General features: G+C 29.5%; 1 pseudogene; it reads left to right on the forward strand.

Annotated features, from left to right (window-relative positions):
• The first annotated feature begins 1,721 nt into the window (after positions 1-1,721).
• LOC125595933 lies at positions 1,722-5,872 on the forward strand (annotated as a pseudogene).
• The last annotated feature ends 4,128 nt before the right edge of the window (positions 5,873-10,000 follow it).

A 10,000-nucleotide genomic window follows, 5' to 3' on the forward strand; every position in this document is an offset into this window, starting at 1 on the left:
ATTCTTTTAGGTGGTCTGCGAGCTGCTGCTCAAGCGATTAGTTATGAAATACCATTAACTCTATGTGTTTTATCAATATCTCTACGTGCGATTCGTTGAAACAGAAAGGTTTATTCCGTTTCTTCTAGATAAAAAAAAAATGAAAAAAAAACGGAATATATATATTTATCTTTCGGGTTTATCTTAATAAAAGGAATTTGAATTTGATAGTTATATATGAGTGAAAAAAAACTGCTCAGAAATTAGCAGTAAAAAGAAAAATTAAGTCTCATTTCCTATGTACAAAGGTTAAATGGAAATAAACGTAAGCGTAAGAATCGCTTTACCCCAAGGTTGGTTGATTAGTCAGCCGGGCTTGAAGCGGGTTAAAAAAAATATTAACCGTATGACGTTTTCACTATCAGTTATATAAATTACTATACATATACATATATTACAAAGTGATCGGCAATTAGGTAAAAACGCGTGGATGGTTAGAAACACCAAAATACACAAAGAATTTGTAATAGAGATTAACCAAATTGAAAAGGATATTTATGCATAACATAAGATAACAAAAAAAGAAGGTTAATTGGGGCTTGAAATTTGTAGAAATTATCAGGCAGTACTCCCCAAGATTCCGATTCAGAGTATGCTCCCATCCACCGATAAATGTAATGACTATCAGAAACGAAATAATCCTTTATTTTTTTTTAAGTCCACCTACTTTTTTTCTAAAAAAGAAAGAAAGAAGAATAGGAACGAAACAAGTATATTTTTTTTTATAGATTTCGAAAATAAAATAGAATTTCTATCATGAATAAGAAACTAATAGGATGTTTAATTCTTTTTCGTAATTGAAAAACACGACGGGCTGAAAAACCTAGGTTTAGTTTTACAAGGGGTGCTTTATTAAAGGATTAAGTTATTACTCAACAAATAGAAATTAAAATTTGTAAAGGATGAGATGAATTCCGAAGCGCGTTTTTTAGTTTTAGAATTTGAGCAGACAGAATTCCATTGGTATAATTCGGGACCCCAGATATATTTCTATTTAATCCATTTTAGAACACATCATATCCATCTAAATAATACTAATCTGGTCCTTATATTTATTTACGGCCCCCGAGGAGCCGTATGAGGCGAAAACCTCATGTACGGTTTTGTAATAGCGGTGAGAATAGTAATGTTATCACCGACTAGGATTATCTAACAGTTTAAGTACAGTTGATATAGTTGAGGCACAATCAAAATATGGTTTTTGGGGATGGAATTTGTGGCGTCAACCTATAGGTTTTATCATTTTTCTAATTTCTTCCCTAGCAGAATGCGAGAGGTTACCTTTTGATTTACCAGAAGCGGAAGAAGAATTAATAGCAGGTTATCAAACTGAATATTCCGGTATCAAATTTGGTTTATTTTATGTTGCTTCTTATCTAAATCTATTAATTTCCTCATTATTTGTAACAGTTCTATACTTAGGCGGTTGGAATATTTCTATTCCGTATATATCTATGCTGGAGCTATTTGAAAAGGATCAAATTTTTGGAACAACAATTGGTATCTTTATTACATTAGCTAAAACTTATTTGTTCTTGTTCATTTCTATCGCAACCAGATGGACTTTACCTAGGCTAAGAATGGATCAACTATTAAATCTTGGATGGAAATTTCTTTTACCGATTTCCCTTGGTAATCTATTATTAACAACTTCTTTCCAACTCTTTTCACTCTAAATTGAAAATCAATCCAAGATATTCATTACTTGTTTTAAACAAGAGAAAGAAACAAAGATCAAATTATTCATAGATAATTACAATATGCTTCCTATGATAACCGGGTTCATGAATTATGGTCAACAAACCCTACGAGCTGCAAGGTATATTGGTCAGGGTTTCATGATTACCTTATCCCACACAAATCGTTTACCTGTAACTATTCAATATCCCTATGAAAAATTAATAATCAGAACGTTTCCGCGGTCGAATCCATTTCGAATTTGATAAATGCATTGCTTGTGAAGTATGTGTTCGAGTATGTCCTATAGATCTGCCGGTTGTTGATTGGAAATTGGAAACTAATATTCGAAAAAAACGATTGCTTAATTACAGTATTGATTTTGGAATTTGTATATTTTGTGGTAATTGTGTTGAGTATTGTCCAACAAATTGTTTGTCAATGACTGAAGAATATGAGTTTTCAACTTATGATCGTCACGAGTTGAATTATAATCAAATCGCTTTGGGGCGTTTACCAATGTCAGTAATTGACGATTATACTATTCGAACAATTTTGAATTCACCTCAAACAAAAAATGGGTAAACCCATTAATTTTATTAAAAAAAGAATGCAAAACTGTTGAATTATATTATATAAAGAATTTAATTAAAAACTTGTATTTATAGAATAATATTAAGTATTAAGGCTCATCCTTTTAATATAATATTTTCGTAATTATTATCTTGCTTGAAATAGATAGGTTGAAAATATTAGAATAAAAAAGCGAAACTGTCTAATAATTGTATCTACATCAATTAATATTCATTAGATTCTAATTTCACTCTATTAGAAACATATTAAAAAAAAATTCCCCGGTTAAATTAATAAGGTCATGAAAAGGATTTCTATTTTTTCTTTTTTTAATAATATAATGGATTTGCCTGGAAAAATACATGATTTTCTTTTAGTTTTTCTGGGATCTGGTCTTCTAGTAGGAGGTCTGGGAGTGGTATTACTTCCTAACCCAATATTTTCAGCCTTTTCCTTAGGATTTGTTCTTGTTTGTATATCTTTATTGTATATTCTAGCAAATTCCCATTTTGTAGCTGCTGCACAACTCCTTATTTACGTGGGAGCCATAAATGTTTTAATCATATTTGCTGTGATGTTCATGAATGATTCCGAATATTCCATAGATTTCAATCTGTGGACTGTTGGGAATGGGATTACTTCAGTGGTTTGTACAACTATTCTTTTTTCATTAATTTCTACTATTCTCGATACGTCATGGTACGGGGTTATTTGGACTACAAGATTAAACCAGATTTTAGAACAAGATTTAATAAGTAATAGTCAACAAATAGGAATTCATTTATCAACAGATTTTTTTCTTCCATTTGAACTCATTTCAATAATTCTTTTAGTTGCTTTGATAGGTGCAATTTCTGTGGCTCGTCAATAAAAAAGGTTCCAATTAGTAAAGACCAAAGAAAACTTTGTGTTTGTGTATGTTATGATATTTTTTTCCGTTCATTCAATTTGATTGAATACTATTTCATTTTTTAAATATAAATTTTTTATTTTATATATATTTGAAATTTTTTCCCTAATATAGTTTTTATTCGTACTTTGTTGTTATATTCTAGTTGATTGAATCCGGTGAATTGTTTTTATTATTCATATTGATAATGAATCAAAATTGATAAGGAGTTGCTCAATGATACTCGAACATGTACTTGTTTTGAGTGCCTATTTATTTTTGATTGGTCTTTATGGATTGATCACGAGTCGAAATATGGTTAGGGCTCTTATGTGCCTTGAACTTATACTCAATGCAGTTAATATGAATCTCGTAACATTTGCTGATTTTTTTGATAATTCCCAACTAAAAGGGGATATTTTCTGCATTTTTGTTATAGCAATTGCAGCCGCTGAAGCAGCTATTGGATTAGCTATAGTCTCGTCAATTTATCGTAACAGAAAATCAACTCGCATCAACCAATCGACCTTATTAAATAAGTAGCATAAATCAAAAATTATAGGTTTAAATTTGCATATATGATAGGTTATGACTTACTAGATTAAATTTGTGAAAATTTAAGAAATCAAAGTATTTTAGCCCCATTTTTTACCAATTGAGCCAGAATTCATTAAAAAATTCTATTAAAAGAAATCATTGCTTCATCTAGTATTTTAATTTAATATATCATTTAGTTATAAGTTTACTAGATTGAAAATTTATGACATTAAAAAAACTATAGATCCTATGTCACATTCAGTAAAAATTTATGATACCTGTATAGGATGTACTCAGTGTGTCCGAGCATGTCCTACAGACGTATTAGAAATGATACCTTGGGATGGATGTAAAGCTAAGCAAATAGCTTCTGCCCCAAGAACCGAGGATTGTGTTGGTTGTAAGAGATGTGAATCTGCCTGTCCAACGGATTTTTTGAGCGTTCGAGTTTATTTATGGCATGAAACAACTCGAAGCATGGGTCTAGCTTATTAATACGTTACCGAAAACCTGATTTGAATAAATTTGGAATACATTTTATTTTTTTTATTGACAAGTACTCGTACTCAAAAAAGTTCAATTATATTTTTTTATTTATATATTTTTTTGAGTACGCGTTCTTTGGACCTGGTGTATCTTGTCTTTACCACGAATGATTTTCCTTGGTTAACAATAATTGTTGTTTTTCCAATATCTGCCGGTTCATTAATGTTATTTCTCCCGCATAGGGGAATAAAGTTAATAAGTGGTATACTATATGCATTTGTATCTTAGAACTTCTTCTAACGACTTACGCTTTTTGTTATAATTTTAAACTGGACGATCCATTAATTCAACTGTCCGAAGATTATAAATGGATCAATCTTTTTGATTTTTATTGGAGACTGGGAATAGATGGACTTTCTATAGGAACGATTTTACTGACCGGATTTATTACTACTTTAGCTACTTTAGCGGCTTTTCCAGTTACTCGGGATTCCCGATTATTCTATTTCCTGATGTTAGCAATGTACAGCGGCCAATAGGATCGTTTTCTTCTCGGGATATTTTACTTTTTTTCATCATGTGGGAATTAGAATTAATTCCCGTTTATCTCCTTTTATCCATGTGGGGTGGAAAGAAACGTTTGTATTCAGCTACAAAATTTATTTTATACACTGCAGGAAGTTCTATTTTTTTATTAATAGGAGTTTTAGGTATAAGTTTATATGGTTCGAACGAACCAACATTAAATTTAGAACTATTAGGGAATCAAGCCTATCCGGTCACACTCGAAATACTCTTTTATATTGGATTTCTTATTGCTTTTGCCGTCAAATCACCGATTATACCTTTACATACTTGGTTACCTGACACCCACGGCGAGGCACATTACAGTACCTGTATGCTTCTCGCTGGAATCTTATTAAAATGGGAGCATATGGATTGGTTCGAATCAATATGGAATTATTACCTCCTCACGCTCATTCTATGTTTTCTCCTTGGTTGATGGTAGTCGGTACAATCCAAATAATTTATGCAGCTTCAACATCTCCCGGTCAACGTAATTTAAAAAAGAGAATAGCCTATTCTTCTGTATCTCATATGGGTTTTATAATTATAGGTATTGGTTCTATAACGGATCCTGGGCTTAATGGAGCTATTTTACAAATAATCTCTCATGGATTTATTGGCGCTGCACTTTTTTTCTTGGCAGGAACTAGTTATGATAGAATCCGGCTTGTTTATCTTGATGAAATGGGTGGAATGGCTATCTCCATTCCAAAGATATTTACAATGTTCACTATCTTATCGATGGCTTCCCTTGCATTACCGGGCATGAGTGGTTTTGTTGCCGAATTAATCGTTTTTTTTGGAATAATTACCAGCCAAAAATATTTCTTAATTTCAAAAATTTTAATTATTTTTGTAATGGCAATTGGAATGATATTAACTCCTATATATTTATTATCTATGTCACGTCAAATGTTCTATGGATACAAGTTAATTAATGCCAAAAACTTTTCTTTTTTTGATTCTGGACCCCGAGAGTTATTTCTTTCAATCTCTATTCTTCTACCCATAATTGGTATTGGGATTTATCCTGATTTTGTGCTCTCATTAGCAAGTGACAAGGTCGAATCCATTTTATCTAATTATTTTTATGGATAGTTTTCAGGAAATAAAAAAAAACATTAAATTGAATTATAATAAGAAGTCTTTGCTTTTTGTATTGTGAGAACCTTTTGAATCATTGTACTACTTGATTCAAAAGGTTCTTGATGATTTACTACTAAAACTAAATTAGATTTCTTAACTTAGATGAAGTTATATATAGATGCTATTTTTTTTATTTGGATTCTTTTCTTTTTTTGTTAATGTTTTAGTTAATTCGATGTAAATGAACCATAACTATGTAAACCTATTCCTAAAAGATTGACGCCAAAATAGCATATCCAAATTAAAAGAAAACCTAGCGAAGCCACAATTGCAGAATTTATACCTCGAGCATTCCTATTTGTTTTAATATGTAAAAATAAATTGCGAAGATGGTCCAAGTAATAAATGCCCAGGTTTCTTTCGGATCCCAATTCCAATATGAACCCCATGTTTCATTAGCCCATACAGCTCCTGAAAGAATGCCGACGGTTAAAAAGATAAATCCGAGACTAATAATACGAAAACTCCAATAATCTAATTGTTCAATCAATTGATACCTATAATAATTTCTAGAAAAACTAAAATTAATATTTTGTTGTAGTAAAATAGAATTTCTTTCATTTATGTAGTAAAGTACATCAAAAGAAAATAATTCATTTAATAACATTTTATTTTTCATATTCTTTTTCCAAAAAGTAGATCCGACCTTGCGAAATGTAATGACTAGAAGAGCTATTGATAATAATGATCCGCATAACAGAGCGCCATAGCCTAATATCATCATACTTACGTGCATCATTAACCACTGGGACTGGAGAGCTGGTACTAATATTGCAGACTGAGGCATGTTGTTTAAAAGACCTGAAGTAGCAAAACCCTGAATAAAAATAGCACTTGGCGCAGTTATTGCGTTTAAGTGATTTTTTTTTTTTTATTAAAATAGGAAACTATATGAATAATTGCAAAAGCCCATGAAAGAAAATTAATGATTCATATAAATTGCTTAATGGAAAATGTCCTGAATAAATCCAACGCGTAAATAATAATCCTGTTATACCAAAAAACGTAATTACGATTCCTTTATCTGATGAATCAAAAAATCCTATGATTTCATCTAAATTAACTAATAAAGTTAAAAAATAAATTAGTAGTACAATTGAAACGACCGAAAAAGATATATGAGTTAATATATGCTCTAAAATTGAAAAAATCATAAAAAATTTGTTAAAAATTAATAAATTAATACTAGGTTTTACCCGATTTTAGAAAACAAGTCGGGTATTAATTTGATTATAAAACTTATAATATCTCTTTTATAAGATCTTATGCCGCTACTCGGACTCGAACCGAGATGCTCTAGCACTGCTTCCTAAGAGCAGCGTGTCTACCAATTTCACCATAGCGGCAACTTGTTCAAAATAATACTAACAAGTTTTTACTCAATCGTCGAGATTCAAATTTTAAATAAAGAAGCTAATTTAATGGAATTTAAAATTGATTTTATTACTAAAAAAATGCTTTTTCTAAAAATTAAAACTTCTCCAAAATCCTTAGAAATTTTAACTAAAATTTGCCTAAGTTGCTCAAGAAAATGAAAAACAACAATTGTCAAAATATCTATTTTCATGCATCTTTTTATATTGTACAAACATAATATTTTTTGATCGCTTAAAAAAAATATCATATATTATTACTTATTAGTATCTAATATTCACTTAATCGTGGATAGATACTTTTATAACTTTGATTCCAAGTAAAGAATATAAGAATTAAGAGAAATAATAATTCCTAAAGGTATAAAGTGAAAAATTTTTGACTTAAATTAATTTAAAGAACCTGTTGATTTCGCTAAAAGATCTTGTATTTCCTAGTTAAGAGGAAATACAAGATCTTTATTTATTTTTTTATTGATGGGGAAAGTAATAACCCCCCCTTTTTTTTACAAAATCAATAGGAATCTTTCGTATATTTCGTATATATATATATTATCTTTTTTTTTTTTTTTTTTGGTTCCTATAGATTTTTTTAATTTATATGTATTCTAAAAATTGGTTTTTACGTTAGGCTAATTCTAATGATTCTAGTGTTTTTTATTTATTTTGTTGTACAAAAAACTTTTTGAATTACCTGTAGAAAGCGATTTCCCTAAGGAAAAAGCTTTCAACGATGTCCAATATCCCTTCCTTTTCCAAATTTTTTTACGAATACGCTTTTTCGAGATAGAAGTACGTTTTTTTGGAACTGCCATTCAAAAATGAAAAAAGTTTTTCAGTGGTATAATTGGATGTCAAAGACATTTATTATTCTATTCTTTCGTACTCCATATTGAGTAATTTTTTTCTTTCAAATTTTATTATATATTATTTTTCAAACAAAACAGACATTCAAAAGTTTAAAACCCAACTATTTTTTCCCTTTTTCTTGAAAATTTTTTTGTATTTAACGTTTTAAATCCGTATAAGAGTGCTCATTTAATTAATCTATACTGATAGATTTAGATTATATTAGAAAAAATTTTATTAAATTTCTTCACTTCATATGTAAAAAAAATATCGATTATAATAATATTTCTTGAAAAAAAAAAGCTCACTTAGTGTACTGGAAGACAATCACTAAATTCCATAATTCAATAATAATTCTAAATAATCAAACCCAAATAACTTTTTTTTATACTTAATATTAAGTATTTTTTTGTCGTGTAAATCTTTGTTCTATTCTTAATATATGTATATAAATTATTGTAATACGGAATTATAATTCACTTTTTCTGTATCTGCATAAAATCAAAATTTTTTTTAGTAGTAAAAAAAAAAAAGACAAATCGTTTTTTTTACAGTAACTTAGTAATATTAGTTAATAACTTCTAATTTTTTGATTTGAATATATTTCTTTTCAAAGGTTTATGAAGGATTATACTAATTCGAAAAAATTTCTATTTAAGTTTGAAAAAATGCGCTTTTTTATTATCCCCTTTGAAAAAATATATATATATACAAACCAGTGAATAAGAAATAATAAATTTAAGAATAAAATAAAAAGGGTTTTTTATTTTATGGAACATACATATCAATATTCATGGATCATCCCTTTCATTCCACTTCCAGTACCTATTTTACTCGGAGCTGGACTTCTACTTTTTCCGACAGCAACAAAAAACCTTCGACGTATGTGGACGTTTCTGAGTATTTTTTTGTTAAGTATAGTTATGATCTTTTCGCTCTATCTATCTATTCAACAAATTTTTCTAAGTTGCATTCATCAAAATGTATGGTCTTGGACCATAAATAATGAATTTTCTTTTGAGTTCGGTTACTTTATTGATCCACTTACTTCTATTATGTCAATATTAATTACAACTGTTGGAATTTTGGTTCTGATTTATAGTGATAATTATATGTCTCATGATCAAGGATATCTGAGGTTTTTTGCTTATATGGGTTTTTTTAATACTTCAATGTTAGGATTAGTTACTAGTTCTAATTTGATCCAAGTTTATTTTTTTTGGGAATTAGTTGGAATGTGTTCGTATTTATTAATAGGTTTTTGGTTCACACGACCTATTGCAGCGAATGCCTGTCAAAAGCTTTTGTAACCAATCGTGTAGGGGATTTTGGTTTATTATTAGGAATTTTAGGTCTTTATTGGATAACTGGCAGTTTCGAATTTCAAGATTTGTTCGAAATATTCAATAATTTAATATTAAATAATAGAATAAATCTCTTATTCCTTACTTTGTGTGCATTTCTATTATTTGTGGGTCCTATTGCTAAATCTGCACAATTTCCTCTTCATGTATGGTTGCCGGATGCCATGGAGGGCCCTACTCCTATTTCGGCTCTTATACATGCTGCTACTATGGTAGCAGCGGGAATTTTTCTTGTAGCTCGTCTTCTTCCTCTTTTTATAGTTATCCCTTCTATAATGTATATAATATCTTTGATAGGTATAATAACAGTACTCTTAGGAGCCACTTTAGCTCTTGCTCAAAAAGATATTAAGAGAGGTTTAGCCTATTCTACAATGTCTCAACTGGGTTATATGATGTTAGCTCTAGGTATGGGGTCTTATAGATCCGCTTTATTTCATTTGATTACTCATGCTTATTCGAAAGCTTTGTTGTTTTTAGGATCTGGATCCATTATTCAT

Source organism: Brassica napus, unplaced genomic scaffold (genome assembly GCF_020379485.1).
Source record: "Brassica napus cultivar Da-Ae unplaced genomic scaffold, Da-Ae ScsIHWf_10;HRSCAF=17, whole genome shotgun sequence".
Lineage (NCBI taxonomy): Eukaryota > Viridiplantae > Streptophyta > Magnoliopsida > Brassicales > Brassicaceae > Brassica > Brassica napus.